This window comes from Prunus avium, chromosome 4 (genome assembly GCF_965620075.1).
Source record: "Prunus avium chromosome 4, drPruAviu1.hap1.1, whole genome shotgun sequence".
Lineage (NCBI taxonomy): Eukaryota > Viridiplantae > Streptophyta > Magnoliopsida > Rosales > Rosaceae > Prunus > Prunus avium.
In genome coordinates, this window is record NC_142287.1 from 27,905,475 (window position 1) to 27,925,460 (window position 19,986).

General features: G+C 39.9%; 1 long non-coding RNA gene and 2 pseudogenes across 1 annotated transcript; 2 read left to right on the forward strand and 1 right to left on the reverse strand.

Moving 5' to 3' along the window:
• Positions 1-2,761: 2,761 nt before the first annotated feature.
• On the forward strand, positions 2,762-10,124 carry LOC110773974 (epi-neemfruitin B 7-O-acetyltransferse L7AT-like; annotated as a pseudogene).
• LOC148295156 (uncharacterized) lies at positions 5,218-8,385 on the reverse strand (annotated as a pseudogene).
• A 3,743-nt stretch (positions 10,125-13,867) lies between the features above and the next one.
• Positions 13,868-15,388, forward strand: LOC110773639 (uncharacterized). Its single transcript, XR_002529339.2, has 2 exons — positions 13,868-14,373; positions 15,089-15,388. It is a non-coding gene; the product is annotated as an uncharacterized LOC110773639 (long non-coding RNA).
• Positions 15,389-19,986: the final 4,598 nt, after the last annotated feature.

The window sequence follows — 19,986 nt, forward strand, 5'->3', positions numbered from 1 at the left end:
ATTGGCTGCAAATGGGTGTTTAGGAAGAAAGAAGAAATGCATGAGAAGGGTGCCACCTTATTCAAAGCTCGGTTGGTGGCAAAAGGATTCTTACAAAAAGAGGGAGTTGATTATGATGAAATCTTCTCTCCGGTGGTGAAACATACTTCTATACGACTACTACTCTCCATAGTAGCACAAGAGGACATGGAGGTGGAGCAAATGGATGTGAAGACTGCTTTCCTTCATGGTGAATTGGAGGAAGACATCTACATGAGCCAACCTCAAGGGTTCATTGAAGCAGGGAAGGAAAATCTGGTTTGCAGGTTGAAGAAGTCTTTGTATGGGCTGAAGCAATCTCCAAGGCAGTGGAACAAGTGCTTTGATTCTTACATGATGAAGATTGGGTATAGAAGATGTGAATCTGATTGTTGTGTTTACTCTCATGCATTCAAGGATGGTAACTTCATCCTTTTGCTTCTTTATGTTGATGACATGCTAATTGCATGTAAGGACATGTCAAAAATCCATAATTTGAAGACATTGCTTGGAAGGGAGTTTGACATGAAGGATCTTGGTGCTGCACAAAAGATCCTAGGAATGGAGATAAGGAGAGACAGAAAGGAAGGCAAGTTGTGGCTGTCACAAAGCAAGTACATTTCCAAGGTACTTGAAAGGTTTAATATGATGGATTGCAAACCGGTGTCTACTCCTTTGGCGGAGCATTTTAAGTTAAGTGCAAAAGGATGTCCTTCTACGAATGTGGAGAAGGAAGAAATGAGTAAAGTTCCATATGCAAGCTTGGTAGGGTGTCTCATGTATGCAATGGTATGCACACGCCCCGACTTAGCCCAAGCCGTTAGTGTGGTGTCAAGGTATATGGCGAATCCTGGAAGGCAACATTGGACAGCAGCAAAATGGATTCTCAGGTACTTGAAGGGCACCAAAAGGCTTGGGATATTGTTTGAAAGACAACAAGGAAATGCATGTGTGTCGGGGTATGTAGATTCTGATTATGCAGGAGATTTAGACAAGAGGAGATCCACCACAGGATATGTCTTCACTTGTGGTGGAGGACCGATTAGTTGGAGAGCAGTGTTACAATCGGTTAGTGCCTTGTCTACTACGGAAGCAGAGTATATGGCGTTAACGGAAGCTTCAAAAGAAGCGGTATGGCTGAAGAGATTGGCAAAGGAATTCGGGATAGCTCAAGACTTGGTGGTGATTCTAAGTGACAGTCAAAGTGCTATTTGCTTAGTGAAGAATCAAGTGTTCCATGGGAGGTCCAAACACATTGATGTGAGGTACCACCGGATAAGGGGTTGGGTGAATGATGGAGACATCACAATAATGAAGGTTCATACAAATGAGAACGCTTCAGATTGCCTAACAAAGCCAGTCACAGCAGCAAAGTTCAAGCATTGTTTGAGCTTGCTCAATCTTGTTACATGCTAAAGATTGAGGTGGAGTTCTTGAGAGTTATCAGGGCGATTCTCAAGACATTACAGATGTCCTGGAAGGCAATGATGTCCACAAGGAGCATTAGGCTCGCCATGGTGGAGATTGTTGGAAAAAATGGCTCACCTAAAAGGATACAAAGTTTTTGGCGCTCAAAGGATGATTTTGAATCTGCCTAAAAGCGACCGGTCGCTGGACATTTGCGACCGGTCGTTTTGAAGCAGATTCGAAGTCTCGTAAGTAATCGACGAGCGACCGGTCGCTAGTTCTTTGCGACCGGTCGCAGGCACACGAGCGACCGGTCGCTGGACATTTGCGACCGGTCGCTTAGAAGCAGATTCAAAGTCTGGAGGGAAAACTTCTGGCGACCGGTCGCCCATTCCTGACGACCGGTCGCTCCAGTCGTGCTGTGATGCTTTGCTTACGTATTTTCAACTGTCTTTTCAATGGCTATCGCTTTCCACAAGTTTGCAGGTGCTTAATGGATCACTTCTGAGGTAAAAGAGGGTTGACTACCTGCTGGATAGTTGGGAGAGCACTCATGGCTAATTGGTTATCCTATTTTGATTAATCTCCTCTCCATTTTCTGGTTTAATGGAGGTGGCTGAGTGGGATTGTATTACCTACCTAATCTGACCCTTAGTCTAAGTGGTGACTAAAAGGAAAGAACGTGGAGGACAATCAGATATCCTATCTCTTGTCCATTGGCTTGTGTAGGTAATGGGATGAAGTAAGATAACACAAGGGAGAAAGAATGTTGAACTAATGTAGTGGCAAAAGCTGGAAACAAGTTAGAGTTTTTCTGAAGAGAGCTTTGTTCAGAAAAACCAAGGTGAGAGCAAGAGAGTTCTCTAAGTGTATCAAGGTGTTGAGCAAGGGTGTGAGAGAAACAGATTGTGAGGGTAGTGTTCTAAGGGTGTTTCCTTTGTAAACCAAAGTTGTAACCTATCTTCATTAGTGAAATTTCTCAAGGTGATCACCAAAGAGGATGTAGGCAATTTGCTGAACCTCTATAAACACTTGTGTCATTTGTGCTTGGTTAATTTCTGTGTGTGTGTGTAAGACTCATCCATCATTGAGTTCTTTGTCCAAAGTCCATCAACAACAAGATCTTAAAAGGGCAGTGAGTTAGTCATTCTAATTCACAACACCGTCTTCATAAAATCCCACCTAGCTAAACTATTCACTCACAGAAGTTGTTTTCCAAATGCAGTAGGCCACAGACTTGGAGAATATATATATATATATATATATATATATATATAATTAATTAAAAGTGGTGACTCTGCGTCTTTAAATAGAGGTCTTTGCAATGAAACTCTCAAATGTGAAACAAAAGATGGCTTCAGAAATCAAAGTTGAAGTCATTCGCAAAGAAACAATTAAGCCATCTTCTCCAACTCCTCACCACCTTAGAACTTCCAGTCTCTCTGTTTTTGATCAGTTACAACCTGAAGCGTATCTCCCATTACTTCTCTTCTACCCCAACAATATTAGTGATGATGTGGTGATGTAGAACAGCCCGTAGATTTAGAGTAAATACTTGAGCAATAGAACAAAGAAGAAATAAGGGATCGAGGAGAAGAATTAGAGATCGAAGAGACGAAGGGAAAGGGAAGGAATCAGAGAGTTTAAAGTAAGGAAATTTATTATTAATCAAGTCTGCCTTAAAAGATTACAAACAACTCTATTTATAGAGGCAAAACCCTTTTTAGTCTAGGAAAAGGAAAAGTAAACTTTAAGAAATAGGAAAGCAAATTAACTAATAAGAAATCCTTTCCTAGGAAGGAATCTTTAAGAATTAGGAAAACTAATAATAGGGAAACTAATCCAAGTAGACTTAGGAACTAATAACTAATAATAGGAAAACTAATCCAAGTAGAATTAGGAAAACTAATAATATGCATTCTGCATCATTCTCCCCCACCGAAAAAGAACTCGACACCGGCGAGTAAACCAAGATTAAGGATGACGACGACGTTTGTAAGTATGGATGATGGGAGGACGGGATGCAGCCAAATCAAGATCATGAAGAGCATCCTGATAACTGTGCAGAAGAGTGGAATCTAACTGGCGAAATTCAGCTTCTGTAATCCAAGTATCCTCAGTAGCAGGCCTTCCAACCCAACGAACCAGATAACGGGTAGAGCCTCCAGTAGATGAGGCCACAACTTCATGATCCAAGACGTCCTTAATCTGGTCCGTAGGGGCAGAACTAGTAGAAGGAATACGCGGTACCATAGGAGTGGAACCCTGAGCAACATCCATAGAAATAGGTGGAGAAAAGGTTCCTCGATAAGGAGATAAATCAGAAACATTGAAAATGGGACTTATATGCATATCTGCAGGCAACTCAATCAAGTAAGCATTGGACCCAAGCTTCCTAATGATACGATAAGGACCCATCGAACGAGCATGAAGCTTCTTAAAAGATTGCTTAGGAAAACGCTCAAGACAAATACGCACCATAACAAATTCCCCTTCCTGAAAATCCTGTTGACGACGATGAGCATTGGCTGCCAGTTTATAAGTGTCGGTGTGCATGGATATCTGCCTACGGACGTCATCATGCAGTTGCCTAATATGTTCAGCAAACGACGTAGCAGAATCTGATGCGCGGGCAGCCACTTGAAGAGCAACTAAATCAACAGGTGACCGGGGGGGAAACCCATGAACAACCTCAAAAGGACTCTTACCAGTACTTCGATTAACTGAGTTGTTATAAGCAAACTCGGCCACAGGCAACAAGAGATCCCAATTACCAAGTTTATCCCCAACTAAATAGCGGAGTAAATCACCAAGACTGCGATTAACTACCTCAGTTTGACCATCTGTTTGGGGATGGAAAGCAGAAGAAAACTTCAAAGTAGTACCGAAAAGCTTCCACAAAGTTTTCCAAAAATAACTAACAAATTTGACGTCACGATCAGACACAATGGAGACGGGGAGGCCATGTAAACGGACTACTTCCTTAAAAAATAACTTGGCCACATAAGAAGCATCAGTATTTTTGGCACAAGGTAGAAAATGCGCCATTTTAGAAAACCGATCAACTACGACAAAGATAGAGTCGTAGCCGCGACTAGTCTTAGGTAAACCAAGCACGAAATCCATACTAAGATCCTTCCATGGGGCATGAGGTATCGGAAGAGGGGTATATAAACCTGTGTTACGTTTGCGAGCTTTAGCTAGTTGGCATGTGCGGCATTGGGAGATGAGATGAGCAACATCACGTTTTAACGACGGCCAATAGAAACGATCTTCCACCAAGGCAATAGTCTTATCTTTTCCAAAATGTCCTGCAAGGCCGCCACCATGTAGTTCCCAAACAAGGAATTCACGGAGAGAAGTACGGGGAATACATAATTGTGTTCCTTGAAATAAGAACCCATCCCTTGTAATAAAGTCCACATACTCGCGACGGTTACCATTGGAAACTTCCTGAAAAATAATTCCAAAATCCGGACAAGATGAATACTCAGTCTTAATGCGATCAAACCCGGTTACCTGAACTGTCATTGTGTGCAAGATAGTAGCCACACGACTAAGGGCATCAGCTGCCTTATTGTCAATGCCTGGACGGTGTCGTAAAACGAATGTAAAGATCTGGAGATATTCAGACCACTTAACATGTCGACTGCTAATGGTGCGTTGAGAGTGGAGATATTTCAAAGCTTGATGATCTGAATACAACACAAATTCGTTTGGCAGTTGGTAATATTTCCAATACCAAAGTGCTTGTACCACAGCATAAAACTCCTTATCATAAGTAGAATAACGCTACTTTGCTTCATTAAGTTTCTCACTAAAGTATGCTACGGGATGTCCTTCTTGGCTAAGCACACCACCAATCCCAACTCCGGAAGCGTCACATGCGATTTCAAAGACCTTAGTCAAATCAGGATGTCGAAGAACAGGTGCTTGGGTCATCTTCTGCTTTAAAATTGTAAAGGCCTTGGCAGCCGCTGGGGTCCAAAGAAAAGCACCTTGTTTCATACAATCAGTTATTGGTGCCATAATAGTACTGAACCCTGGAATAAATCGTCGATAAAAAGAGGCGAGACCATGAAAGCTACGTGTCTCTGTCAAAGTCGTGGGTGTTGGCCAACCAGTAATAGCCTCCACCTTGGCGGGATCTGTGCTAACCCCAGCCGCAGAAATATTGAATCCCAAGAATAAAACTTGCGGTTGAAGAAACGAACATTTTTTTAAGTTGGCATACAGTTTTTCCTTTTGTAAAGTAAGGAATATTGTCCTAAGATGTTGAAGATGTTCCTCCCGAGAGCGACTGTAGATAAGTATGTCATCAAAATAAACTACCAGAAATTTGCTAATATAAGGTCGTAACACATGAGTCATCACCCTCATGAACGTGCTGGGTGCATTGGACATGCCAAAGGGCATAACAAGCCACTCATATAAGCCATCAGGGGTTTTAAACGCGGTTTTCCACTCATCTCCTTCACGAATGCGGATTTGATGGTAGCCACTGCGAAGATCTATCTTAGAAAACCATTGGGAACCAGCCAAATCATCCAACATATCTTCAAGTCGCTGTATGGGGAAACGATACTTAACTGTAATTTTATTGACGGCGCAACTATCTACACACATTCGCCAGGAGCCATCCTTTTTGGGGGTAAGGAGAACTAGAACAGCACAAGGACTTAAACTATGACGAATAAAGCCCTTAGCCAACAACCCCTGAATTTGTCTATTCAACTCTGCTCGCTCAGGTGGGTTCATACGATAATGGGGAAGATTAGGAATCTGTGAACCAGGAACAAGGTCAATGGCATGCTGAATCTCTCTCGCGGGAGGTAAGGCATCTGGTAAATCATCCGGTATGACATCAGAGAATTCAGTGAGCAGCTGTTGTATGGGTTCGGCAAGTGGAGTGGGGGTGCAATCAGATGCCGGTTTAAGCAAGAGAGCAAAGACCACACCAGTGTCTTGCAGTTCGTTTGCAAAGTCTACAGGTGATAAAATACTCAATCGATGCTCCGAAGCCTTCTCTTTCATTGATAGTGTTGGATGACCATCCTTAGTTGGTTTGATGGCCGGATTGGAAGGCTTTAGGGTGATGTTCTTTCCCTCATGTTGAAAAGTATAGGTGTTCTCTCAGCCGCAACTTTTCACATGACGGTCATAAAGCCAAGGCCGGCCTAGTAGCACATGTGCAACACTCATGGGTAGGATATCACAATAAAGTTGCTCGTGACAAGGACCCAATTGAAGAGGAACAAGGCATCTTTCGGTAACAGGTAACCTGGTTTTATCTACCCAGCCAACATGAAAAGGATGGGGGTGTGGCTCAGCCTGAAGGTGAAGGCGATCGACAGCAGTTTTAGAGATAACATTCAGCGTACTTCCCCCATCAATAACTAGTTGGCATCTATCGGTACCGCAAGGGACATAGGTTTGAAAGATACTTGTGCGCTTCCATGAATCAGGAGGTGGAGATGTAGGTGCGGAATAAATACAACGCATAACACTCAGTTGGTGAAACGCCTCATCCTCACAACAATTATCAAGTTCTGGATCATAAACAGGTTCAAGGGGCTCCACATACTCGTCCACACAAGAGTCCTCATTGAGGGAGCCAAGGGTTAAAGTTCTGTGGGGACAACGGGAGGCGATGTGGCCCTTAGCATGGCAGCGATAGCATTCAATGTGAGCAGCCATGGATTGGGCAGGTCCTTTGTCTGGTGCGGGTATCGTAGGGGCAGATGGACCGGAAACGCCATATTTAGAGTTAGGAGTACTACGGTTTGGAGTAGGAGTGGAAGAGTGCCCATAATGCCCTGTATATCGACGTTGTGGACGCAAAAAAGTTTCAGCTTCCAATGCGTGGCAATATGCATCTTCCAAAGTATGCGGACGGAACCGCCGAACTTCACGTTTGATATCATCACGAAGACCATGGAGAAAGCGAGACATGGTGATGTCGGGTTCTTCACGAATTCCCGCACGTATCGTGTGTTCGATAAAACGAGCGTGGAATTCAGTAACAGTCAAACTTCCTTGCGAAAGGGTCCATAATTGTTCATACAATTGCTGGCGATAGAAGGTTGGAAGATATTGTTCGCGAAGCTTTAATTTCATCTCATCCCAAAGAGTCATAGGTGGCTGTCCAAATTGGTATAGTTGTTCCTCCACAGAATTCCAATATTGTCTAGCTGCTCCTTGTAGCGTCATCTTACCAATGCGAAGTTTATGAGCATCTGTCAGGGTCGTACCAGGCGAAATAATACTCCATGGCCTGAACCCAATCAAGAAACATCGTAGGATCCCCGCGACCATCAAAAGTAGGAGCGGTAGGTTTGATGTGGCGGAGGACATCAGTGTCAAAATGGCGAGGGGGATGAGTGTACGGATCATGGCGAACGGGTGGCAGGGTAGGAGCCTGAGTAGTCACTGGATGAGGGCCTGTTGTATGTTGAGTATAATGGGGCGGTGGCATAGACCCAAAAGAAAAGGGGGGTTCCAAGGGAGCTGTGGGCGTATCAAGTGAGAGCCCAGCTGAGCTATGCGGCATGCCGTATGGCATGGCGGCCTTGAGTTTGTGATCCACTGGTGGATTGGGCAGAAGGCCACTTTTCAGTGGTGGCGTAGATGAACTCGAGAGCACCACGGAGGTAGAAGAAGGTTCAGCATGTCCAGTCCGAAAGTGATTGAGAAGCAACTGAAGAGTCTTGGAGTTTGGTGATGGCAAGGTCCGTCTGCGCACGATGTGTGTGAGCCTGTACCAACTCGTCTTTGAGGTCAGCATGGAGTTTGGAGAGTTGGGTTTCCATGCTAGCGATATCGTCAGAAACTTTGTCTTGGAACGCATGAAATTTTTCTGCAAGGCTGGCCACGGTTTGGGGGGCCATGGTAGAGAGCAAGCGCAAAACGAAAGTGAGGGTAGGCTCTGATTACCAATTGATGTAGAACAGCCCGTAGATTTAGAGTAAATACTTGAGCAATAGAACAGAGAAGAAATAAGGGATCGAGGAGAAGAATTAGAGATCGAAAAGACGAAGGGAAAGGGAAGGAATCAGAGAGTTTAAAGTAAGGAAATTTATCATTAATCAAGTCTGCCTTAAAAGATTACAAACAACTCTATTTATAGAGGCAAAACCCTTTTTAGTCTAGGAAAAGGAAAAGTAAACTTTAAGAAATAGGAAAGCAAATTAACTAATAAGAAATCCTTTCCTAGGAAGGAATCTTTTAGAATTAGGAAAACTAATAATAGGGAAACTAATCCAAGTAGACTTAGGAACTAATAACTAATAATAGGAAAACTAATCCAAGTAGAATTCGGAAAACTAATAATATGCATTCTGCATCATGTGGTCAACAACATTGATCACAAATCCATGTTTGCTGAAAGATCTAAGCTTCTCAAAACATCATTATCTGAAGCTCTCACCCAATTCTACCCCTTTGCTGGGGAGTTCGAATATAATGTTTCAATCAGCTGCAATGACCGTGGGGCTGGATTTATTGAATCCCAACTCAACTGTCCCATACGGAAAGTTTTGGAAAAACCAAACAAGCTGAAGCAGGCCATCTTCTACTAGTCCAGGTCAACTTGTTTGAATGCGGTGGATTGACAATTGGGGTCAGCATTTCACATAAGGTCGCCGATGCCTCTATGCTCAGCACATTCATCAAAAGCTGCGCTACAATTGCCCTTGGCTCAGCCAGTATTGCTAGTGATCAAGTTCTGCTTCCTGCTGAATTTGGTGTTGCAGCTACTCTATTCCCACCACAAGATGTCTTCAATTCACCCCAACCGATCATGGAGTTGATTAAAGACAACTGTATAACCAAGAGGTTTGTGTTTGATGCCTCAAAAATTGCTGCTCTCAAGTCCAAAGCTGCCAGTGCCGCAGTGCCAAATCCTACGCGTGTTGAAGTGGTGTCTGCGCTCATTTGGAAATGCGCGTTGCAAGCATCGAGATCAAACATGGGTTTTATAAAGCCATCCTCGTGGACTCACGCGGTGAACATGAGGAAAATATCAGGGCTTGCCATGGCAGAAAACATATTGGGGAACTTTGTTTCGTTCTGTACAGCAATGACTACGGAAAGTGAAGTGGAACTTGAAAGCTTGGTTGATAAGTTGAGGAAGGGCATTGAGGAATGTAAAGAAAAGTATTCTAATGGATTTAGTGGTGAGGATGCATTTCAAACCATCGAAGGGCTTAAGAATCTCAGAATGAAGGATAGCATTGAGACCTATGGTTGCATCAGTTGGTGCAGGTTTTCATTCTACCAAGCCGATTTTGGTTGGGGAAAGCCATCATGGGTGAGTTTCTCTAGCAGTGAATCCAAGAATACAACTTTATTGATGGACATGAGTGATGGCGTTGGCATAGAAGCGTTGTTGAGTTTGGAAGTAGAACACATGGCCATAATTGAACGCAATGAGGACCTGCTTGCATATGCTTCTCTGAATCCGAGTGTCGTTTAATTAGTACCCTCTTATGCTTCTTAGAGGGATATGCTGTTTTCAATTCAATAATGCTATTTAGACGCATAAGATTGACCACATTAGCTTTTGCCCTTCTGTGGCAGCTGACGTGGTCATGCCGTGTCAATTAAAGTATTGCAATGTGAATTCTATTTTTATTTATTTCTCTTTTTTCAATAATCCTTAAAACCCAAAAAAAAAATTAAATAAATAAAAAATAACCCTACCGTCCTAGTCTGTGGCCTGACGTTGGTTCGATTATCTTCCTAAAGTCTCCACCCTCCCTTCCTCCCTCCATCAAATCTACCCAACCCCCATCCTCCATGTCGTTGCTGAGACCTGGAGTTTCCTTAATAAAATTGAAATTGGGTTGAACAATTCAGATGTTTACTTGTCTACTCTTCTCCAAAACCAAAGAAGTTGAAGATTGAGACCAGCTCTTAGTTTTGTTTCTTGAATCTACAATTCTTTGTAAAATATGATTAGCGTAATTAGTTGGATCCATCATTTGTTGGTGGGTACTGGGTGTGTCAACTCGATATGATTATTCTTGAATTAACTAGATCGTCTCCAACTTAGGCCTCATTTGGGATTGCTTTTGTTCACCAAAAACCTGCTTCACTTTAAAGTTAAGCAGTTTAAGGTATTTGGTAAAAAGAAAATATCCCGATTATTTTAAAAGCAATAGCCTTTTGACAACAGCTTTTAAAAGCAGGCTCTAGGTTGCTTTTCAAAGCTGCTTTCAAAAGAAGCAGAGATGAACATTTAATGAATTTTTTTAATTCCCAAAATACCATCATTCATTTTAAAAAATGACACCACCTCCACTTCCACATCCAACTCCACCACTTGCACCACCACATTCACTACCTCCACAACCAACACCACCACCACCACCACCACATCCTCCTCCTCCTCATCCTACACCACCACCTCCTCCACCACCTCCACCACCACCTCCTCCTTCACATCCACCTCCACCTCCACCTCCATAACCACCACCTCCTCCAAAACCTCCAAATCCACCACCACCACCACATCCTCCTCCTCCTCATCCTCCGCCACCAACACCTCATCCACCACCTCCACCACCTCCTCCACTACCTCCACCACCACCTCCAAATCCACCCTCACCTCCACAACCGCCACCCCACCACCACCAACTCCACCTTCATCACCACCACCATCTCCACTCCATCACTACAACTACCACCACATGATTAGTACATAACACTTTTAACATCATGTCTATTTTAGTCATTATTCACAGTTACAACAATTTTATATTAAAATTTACCAAACGTTTTTTACACTGTTTTTTGTACTAACAGAACTTTAAAAATATTGTTTATCAAACATGGAGCTGCTTTACTTTACAGCTAATTATTTTCAAAGCACAGCAGAAGTAACTTTTTTTTAAAAGTGACAGCAATCCCAAACTGGACCTTAGTATGTTAACTGGTTTATATTGTAGAAAATGAGATAGGATTGAGAGGAAGACTAGATTGAAGAATGACCTCGTTGAGGTTTGTTCTGTATTCATCACAAATTTATAATTACAAGAGTTGACTTTGTACAAAACTAATAACAGTAATAAATATCATTAATTCTGGCTGATTGCTTTAATTACTTTCTTAATTTTTAGGGAAAAAATAGGTGGCAAAAAAATTTTAGAGGGTCTTTTTTTTTAATCAAATTTTTTTAGAGGGTTGAATACATAAAACAAAGTATATAAATTTAGAGATTTTCTATTTAAACCTCACACTTCTCTTAGTTCACCCTATGTACTAAGTTTACCCCATCTTTTAATTTAAATTTTCACAATTTCTAAGAAAACCCCACTATCTTCCCAAATTACCCTTAAATACACCCCAAACTGAAAAAATAAGAAATAAAAGAGATTTTCTATTTAAACCCCACAATTTTCTTTGTTCCCAGCAAAAAAACACAAACAAATAGAACCCTAAACCCGAAATTCAGTACTTTCTAAAGAAAGAGAACAACTTTACCTCTCTCCAAGAACTGTAACTGGAATTCCAACACTTGGGTACTGTTGAGTTGATAATCAACAAGCCTTTCCATCAACTCCCACGCATATTTAAAGAGGTAGACTCGTCGATTTTCTATGTCTTTAAAAGAGAAGAGTAATCTGGCAATAGGATGTAGAGGAGTTTGTATTTTTCTAAAACTTGATATAAAGAGTGGTGGGGTGTGTGTATAGATGTACTAGGGTTAATTATTAAGTTGGATGACATTTTTTGTCTTTTTACACAATAATAAAACTTACAGATTAATGATTGAAGTATTGGGGTGAACAAAGAAAAGTGCGGGGTTTAAATAAAAAATCTCTAAATTTATAAGTAATTAAAAAAATTAATAGTTAATGTCCAGCAAATATTCTCAACAATGAAGGGTATAATAAAAATAGAAAATAAAAAACAAAAAAGAAAGCCTATTGGTACCCATTTGAGCTCGTGACAAGAGATTAGTAGTAGAATATACTCTAGTTCTCAATTAAAGAACAAGTTTATGTTGTGGTACCCATAATAAAACAAATTTTAGAGGGTATACTCTCCTTTATTCAATGAGAAGTGACTACTATATAATTACATTGTGTAATCAAATCCTCAATTGGATATTCCAATAAGTTAGGTTTTTTTTTTTTTTTTAAATTTTAAAATTTAGAAATTTTATGATTACATTTATAATTCAGCCAAAAAAATTACTAGCCACAAAGGGCCAATACAAACTAGCAACAAATGGGTCATTACAATAATAGAGCGGTCTAACATGAAAATTAAGACAATCTGGTGCACCACTACTAACGATCACGCAAGATTGAAGAAACTCTGGTATAAGCATCCCAACTAAAATTGCAAACTTAGAATAATAAAAAAAAGATAAAGCTTGAAAAAACCAAGCCATAACAACACAAATGAAACTCTCACAAAGGAGAGGTAAAAAGCTCTCACAAAAGAAGAGGTGAAAACTACACAGAGAACCCAAAGAGTCTCTGTGACTTATTCTAAACATAAAGAAACCACAAAAAAGATAGTGGTGGAGATTCAATGCCGAAACGCAAGTGGAGATCCGACACTGAGATGCATTTGCCTGTGATGGTTGGAGGAAAATCATAACAAAACGAAGACAAAAGGAAAACCTTTTGTCTCTGAAAATGAGGGAAGAAGAGAGGGAGGAAGAGAAGAGGGGAGAGGGGAGGAAGAACAGTGGCTTTCCTCCCCCCTCAAAGTGAAAACAGCTCTTGGAGGGGTTTTTGGGAGTAATAAGTTAGGTTGTTCAAAGGATGTCATCATATAAAAATAAACTTTAATGTTCTCTTTGTCCACGTACTAATTTATTTCAGGAATGTCAAGATCCAATTCACAGTTTCACAACATAAATTATATATATACTAAGTGCCCGTTTGACATTGCTTATTTGTGGAGATAAGTGATTTTTTTTAAATTTTGAGAAGTCCAGCCCGTTTGGTAAACTGTGAGAAAATCACTTATTGTTAAAAATTGCTGTGAAAGAAAGCTATAAGGGAAAGCAGCTAATGATGTGCTTTCATTTTCTGATTATGCAGGAATCAGTTTTGAAGAGGCGCTGGGTTTAATGATTATGCCACAATCATTTTCTGATTATGAGGAAATCAATACCAACAACACTTTTAACAAAAAATTTACCAAACGCCAAACTGCTTTCCCTCACAGCTGATTTCTCTCACAGCAAATCTGACAGCGATTATTTTCACAGCACAGCAATGCCAAATTGGCCCTAAAACTGAGTTCAGAATCACTATTCTTAAGCTGTTCATTAGGAACAGTGAATTTACGGTTTTGCCCCCACTTATGTTCTTTGTTCGTTTTTGTCCTATTCAACAGCACAGTAAAATGACCGTATTGCCCTTCGCTAATATTTTTTCCCCTTCTTGCCCCTTTCCCTTCGGTTCTCTTCCGTTCCCAAATGTTCGTTCGCTTAGAGAACGCACCATTTCCAATCGAAAATTGTTCCTTCAATCTCTCAGCTACACCACCAAATCCCAAAAGACCTGTGCCTCCAAGCTCTTGGAAAATCCACCCCAAAGTGGACATGCCTGTGAGGGCCATGGCTCCAGCCACAGCAAACCCAGTCATCGCTCCCACAAACACAAACCCAGCAAAAAACAGCAGAGTGATGAAGATCAACAGAAGCAGTGAGCTCAAAACCAGAAGCGTCACTGATGCCAAGAAGCTGAAACCCATCAAGAACACAAGCGACCCTCCAATTTCCAAGCCTCCCATGGCTGCCAAGACCACCTTGGTGTTTTGGGATTTCGTTTGGTCTTGATCTCATCAGTTTTCGATCGTCTTCACCTAATCAATTTTCGATCATCTCACCCCGCTTCGAACTCGCCGCCTCCTCCTTCTCCCATTCCAAAATCCCAATCTCGTGCGCTTTCAATCCTTGCTGCGAAATCGGCGCCAAGAACTGAGGTATGGTTTCTGAAACTCACTTTCTAAGTTTTTCGTTTTGACTGCATCCCACACATGCAGAATATTGAAAAATCATAACTGACCTTGAACTTGAACCTGCACAATCACTTCAGAATTAGTTAAGTCATAGATCAAACCTTAATGACCCTATCCTCCCCACACGTGACAACACACATGAGCCTCCATCTGAAAACAAGAGGACAACCACAGCAATACTTAAGTCAATTTACCCCCATAGGAGTATATCTGCACGATGTGCTTAGAGCATGCTACACCTGCAGTAGAAACCTGATTGATCATAACCAGCTTAAGATTGATTTCCTATTTCTTGATAATACTTTGTTGTGATGAACTAGCAGGTGTCTACTTCACAATATGAGAATAAAATTAAATAGACACTAAACAAACAAGGACACCTATGCTTACCTAAAAGTGTCCCATTAGGGCTCCACATCATGCGGTTGATTGATGTTGTGTAGTCACTGGCCAAAGATGAACTAGCAGGTGTTTGTTTTTGTTTTCCAGGATTTTTCTTTTGTTTTAGTAGTGGACTAACGAAGTTCAAGCATCTCATATAAAAACACTGCACATAAAAACATATTTGGACAGTTTTGGGACTAGAAAATAAAAAATTGCAATTTTTTCGATTTTTTCAGTTTTTTCTTGCTTTTTCTCCTCTTCTTTTTAAACCATGTCTCCTTTTGATGTTTTGTAGGTGGTGTTTTGCTGCTTTAGATAAAGCTGTTTGGTGGTTGTTTTTGGTTCTCTTAAGCTAGAAGTGCGTTTCTATGTTGAAATTCCAATTTATTGTTTCGGTTCTGTGAATAAAGCATAGTAATTAGCTAATGGCATAAATTGACAATTGGTTGGGATAAATTTGAACTAATTGCTATGGTTGTACATCTGTAAATAAAGCCAAGTAATTCTTATGTAGTTTGAACAAATGACAAGCTGTTTCATGTATGATCTGTGCTTAGATACATATTAATATTTTTGACTTTTAACTTTTAGTTTATGGAAGATTTGATGTGTTTGGAGGAGTTGTTGATAAGAGTGATAATAACATGATATTGCTTTTTTTTTTTTTTTTTTTTTGGTGTGGAAATGCAGCGATTTGGGGAGGGGGGCACTTTTCCTGGGATTCGAAGTGGTGACCAAGGGGGCCCTTTTCTTGTGGCTTTTTGAAATGTTTTGTTTTTTTGAGGGAGCTTTTTTAACATGAAAAAGGACATGGAGTTGTTATAAACTGCCTTTGGTTTCATTTGATTGATGTTTTTGAGTTGATATTCAGACATATATGTTTAGTACAAACTGCCTTTGATTTTAAAACCCGCAGCATCGCGCGGGCACCTTTTGCTAGTATAGTGACTATAAATATTGTTAAACTAGCATGTACATGTATAACTAAAACAATGGTGGAAAAGTATAAATTGGGTACAAAATAGTCTTTTCGGACGACCACTAGATGCCCTCGCAAATAGACATCCTCTTGCGAGAGCTACTGATTTCCCTTGGCAATAAATAATCATTTCCGACAACATCTAATTCCCGTCAAAACTCCTTCGGAAATGGTTGTGGTTTTCGACAACGTGTGGGTTGCATACAAGCATGGGATGCCTCTTGAAGGAGGCAAAATTGCTGATTCTGAGCCTGTGGATTTATTTTCCAGTAGTGCTCATAATATTCCAAAGGCTCAAGCTCAGGCTCATCATGTTCATGATGAAGATTCTAATCACAACCAGTCCCAGATGAAACAAGATTATCATACTAGAAGAGAATGTGGTCCACAATCTGCTGCTGAATAGAAGGCTTTCAACTTTGTTTTTTGTTCCTTTTTTTGTTCTTTCTCTTTTATATATATATATATATATTTCGAAATTCCTTCTTCTGCTGCTGGTTTCTTTGTTATGTGCTCGTTGTTGTATGCTTTGAGTTGTAAGTTTTCTTCTTTCTTTTTTCCTCTCCTTGTGCCTTGTGTGTATTTGAGAGATAGAGAAAGAAAGAGGCGACAATTGGAATGAAATATTGGACAAGAACTCAAAATGATTCTACTTCTAGACACAAAAGATAGAGGGAAAAAGAAAAAAAAGTCTTAGCGGTTGAGTCATGTGATCCCTTGACTTGAAGTCTCTCGTCTTCTTGGAATTGTTTTTTTCTTTTTCTTCACAAAGCGGTATAAAATCCCAAAGTGAGAGATTCTCTATCCTTAGAAGATAATATAAGAACTTGTGTGTATATAATATAATGGATTGAGTTATGGGCCAAATTGGTCCTTGATCTAGCTGTGAAGTTGAGCCTTTAATTAACTAATCATAAAACAGAAAAGCCACACCATACAATAACTTATGTTACCACCAAAACAGACTACCATGCAATAATTGAATAATATATGTTGCCAGAAGTTATGCATTTAGACGAACAATTACAAACTTCAATTGGGATTTTCTTAGAAGCTGTTTTTCCATGTGTTTTTTTTTCTTTATAAAGCCAGCTCGGCTCTATGATCAATTCACGAGAAGCAAAATGGCCATGGAAATCAAGGTAGATATCATTGAGAGGGAAACAATTAAACCATCCTCCCCAACTCTTCATCACTTGTGAAATGCACAACCCAATCGCATAAGGTTGCTGGTGCTGCATCTCTTTTTCCACCACTAGATTTCTCTACACGAGTGGAAGAAGTTTCAGCACTCATTTGGAAATGTGCAATGGAAGCATCATCAGGGTCTAGTCTTATAAGACCATCAGCACTCGTTTGGTATTTTCCTGATCATCAGTTATAAAACATAATTAGCAGGCATGATGAAAGGGTGATACTATAAACCAAGGTGGTTTGTGTGAGTGGTTCGGCACTCTCATTCCTTAAGAGAGGTCAGGGGTTCGATCCTCGCTCTCGTATGGAGTCATCACTTTGGCCAACACTTTACCCCTTACGGGCCGACCCGGTGTGAGCTGGGATTAGTCTGAATTGTGGTTAAGGCTTAAAGGTGTCACCCATAGTTGGGGCCCATCCAGGACCACCTCGTGGTTCAGACAAAAAAAAAAAAAGGGTGATACTATAATATATGCCAATTGTAATATCACATTCACATGTGACTTAATAAGATTATTAAATAAGGCATGTGCAATAATTCAAAAAATATTAATTATTAATATTTATTAAGAATATGCCATAATTCAAAATAAATATTAAATTCCAATATTTATTAGGAAAGTGCATTAATTCAAAATTAAATATTAAAATATCAATATCATTAAGAATTATTGTAGGTAAGTAAAACAAAGAGAGAGATAATATCCTTGCAGAAGCGTTATCGCGAGATAGAGCTCCGGAAGCGTTATCGAGAGATAATGGCTTGATATGTTCAAACCATATATTGAAGTTCGACTCGGGCTCCGACATGCAGGCTACCATGTTGAACTTCTTTCTTTTTGACATGCAGCGGTGGATGAAAACATGTGGTTATTGTTTTCTTTGTGATGGTACTTCTCGCCATGGTGCTTTGAAGGTTTTGGATCGATGATGGAATCGATTGATGAGGAGGAAACAGATTTTCCTTTATTTGAATTCGAGAGCATCACATTGAGTATATCTCGAACCTCTCAATGAAAGCACGAAAATGTTTGTGCAAATTTCTCATGCGAGAATATTCACGGATAAATCTTCTCTCTCGACCGTTCCCCTACTAGATTCCCTAGATTTCCTGCAAGACAAATTGCGGTCAATGGAGAACCACCAGTGTGGTGGTGGTTAAGGGCCCTCCGATGCCTAAGTCAGTAAAATGATCTCGGAAGATGAAGATAATACTGAAAGGACGAAGATAATTCTCTACGGGAGAGTGTGGTGTTGGCATGAGAGCCAAGTAGGTAAGAGAGGTGGTGACATCCTGGAGCCATGAGTGTGATAAGGAGATGGGAATTCGGCTAGGTAGAGAGAGAGAAAGAGAGTGTGTAATCTCTCAGGGTTTTCCCAAGTTAAGAGGAAGTTTTTGAATTACCTTCTTTGTCTTCTCCTTTTATTTAAATAGCATTCCATCTTTGTAACATCTTCTTTTCCATTTAAGGAGGGAATAATTCTCCTTAAAGAGAATTATTCATTTCTTGAATAATTTGATTGAGGGGATTTATGGAATTTATTCCCCCAACTTAAATAGGTAACTTCCCTATTAAATATATTACTAAACCTGATTTACTGGTTTAAATAATATATTTCTAGAGTTAGCAGTTAGCTTCTTTTCCACGTGGCGCCTTTTGATTGGACGTCGGATTTATTTGCTCACACAGCGCTCTCATTTATTGGTTACTTTTTTTCATTGTTGTCTAAAAATTTGTGACAAAAATATATAAAAAGACTCAAAAAAAAAAAATATAATACAAATAGAAAAAAATATATTTAAAAAATCCAGGCCTATCTAGGCCCTTGGGTGGCTCGGGCCAAGTTCTATGAAACCTCGGTCCGACCCAATGTTGAACTCTACTTTTAGACACTTCCCAAATGCAATTGACACAAATTGGACTCCAAGGAATGAACTTTAAAAGAATCACTTTGCAAAATTTGCAGAACACACTTTATGTTCGAACTGTTTGTAATAGAACGACCACAACTCTCTCCACACACGTCTGAATCACGAACCGCAAAATTTTACTCAAAGCGAATATCTTTATATTTCCAACGGCATAAGGCTTAATATATGGTTTGCTATGAGGAAGTATAGTATATTTCGTCACGTTGGCTGATCTGCACATGTCAGTCTTGCGAAACATCTTTCAATCCCAAAACTGCTCCTTTTGCATATTTTTTCCACTCTACTCTTCAAACCTAATAATACAAAGATAAGTGAAAATGAACAACTTCATTTAAGAACATAGCAAGAATGTAAGAGAAAGAGAATAAAAATGTATGAAATAATGGTTATATCAATGTCATCTATGTATCGAACACAATATTATTTGGTTTCCATATCAAAATTTATAATATACACATTTGTCACCTAAACATACACCAGAGCTTGCAAATAAAAGAACAGAACGTGCAGCAGGCCGAATGTACACTACTAACTTGTACAGGCAAGATTCGATCTTGACCGTCATTTTTAACTCGGGGAGTAAGTATTCATCTTGGCCATTCATTAGGAGAGACTTTGAAGTTTCTTAAACTAATCTGCTCCGTATTGATACAATACAATAATGAAAGAATATCAATACGTGGTATTCTTTTCAGATCTGCAATCTTACACCAATCTTTCTATAATGATTGGAACATGTGTTATAAAAACAATGGTACATGTGTCATAAGGAACATGTGTTATAGAAACAATTGAACATGTGTCATAAGGAACATGTGTTATAGGAATAATGGAACAAGTGTTATAAGGAACATGTGTTATAGAATCTTTCAGGTTATGTCCTGAGTGAATCTATCTGCAAGAATTTAAATCCCACTAACACATTAATAAAACAATAAACAATCCCATCTAACAAAAGTGAGGAACATAAATATTATAAAGTTGTTGAGAAACAGATATTTACCTAGCTGTCAACGTATTACCAAAAGTAAGGAACATATGTGTTATAAAAATAATGCAACATGTGTTGTAAGGAACATGTGGAACA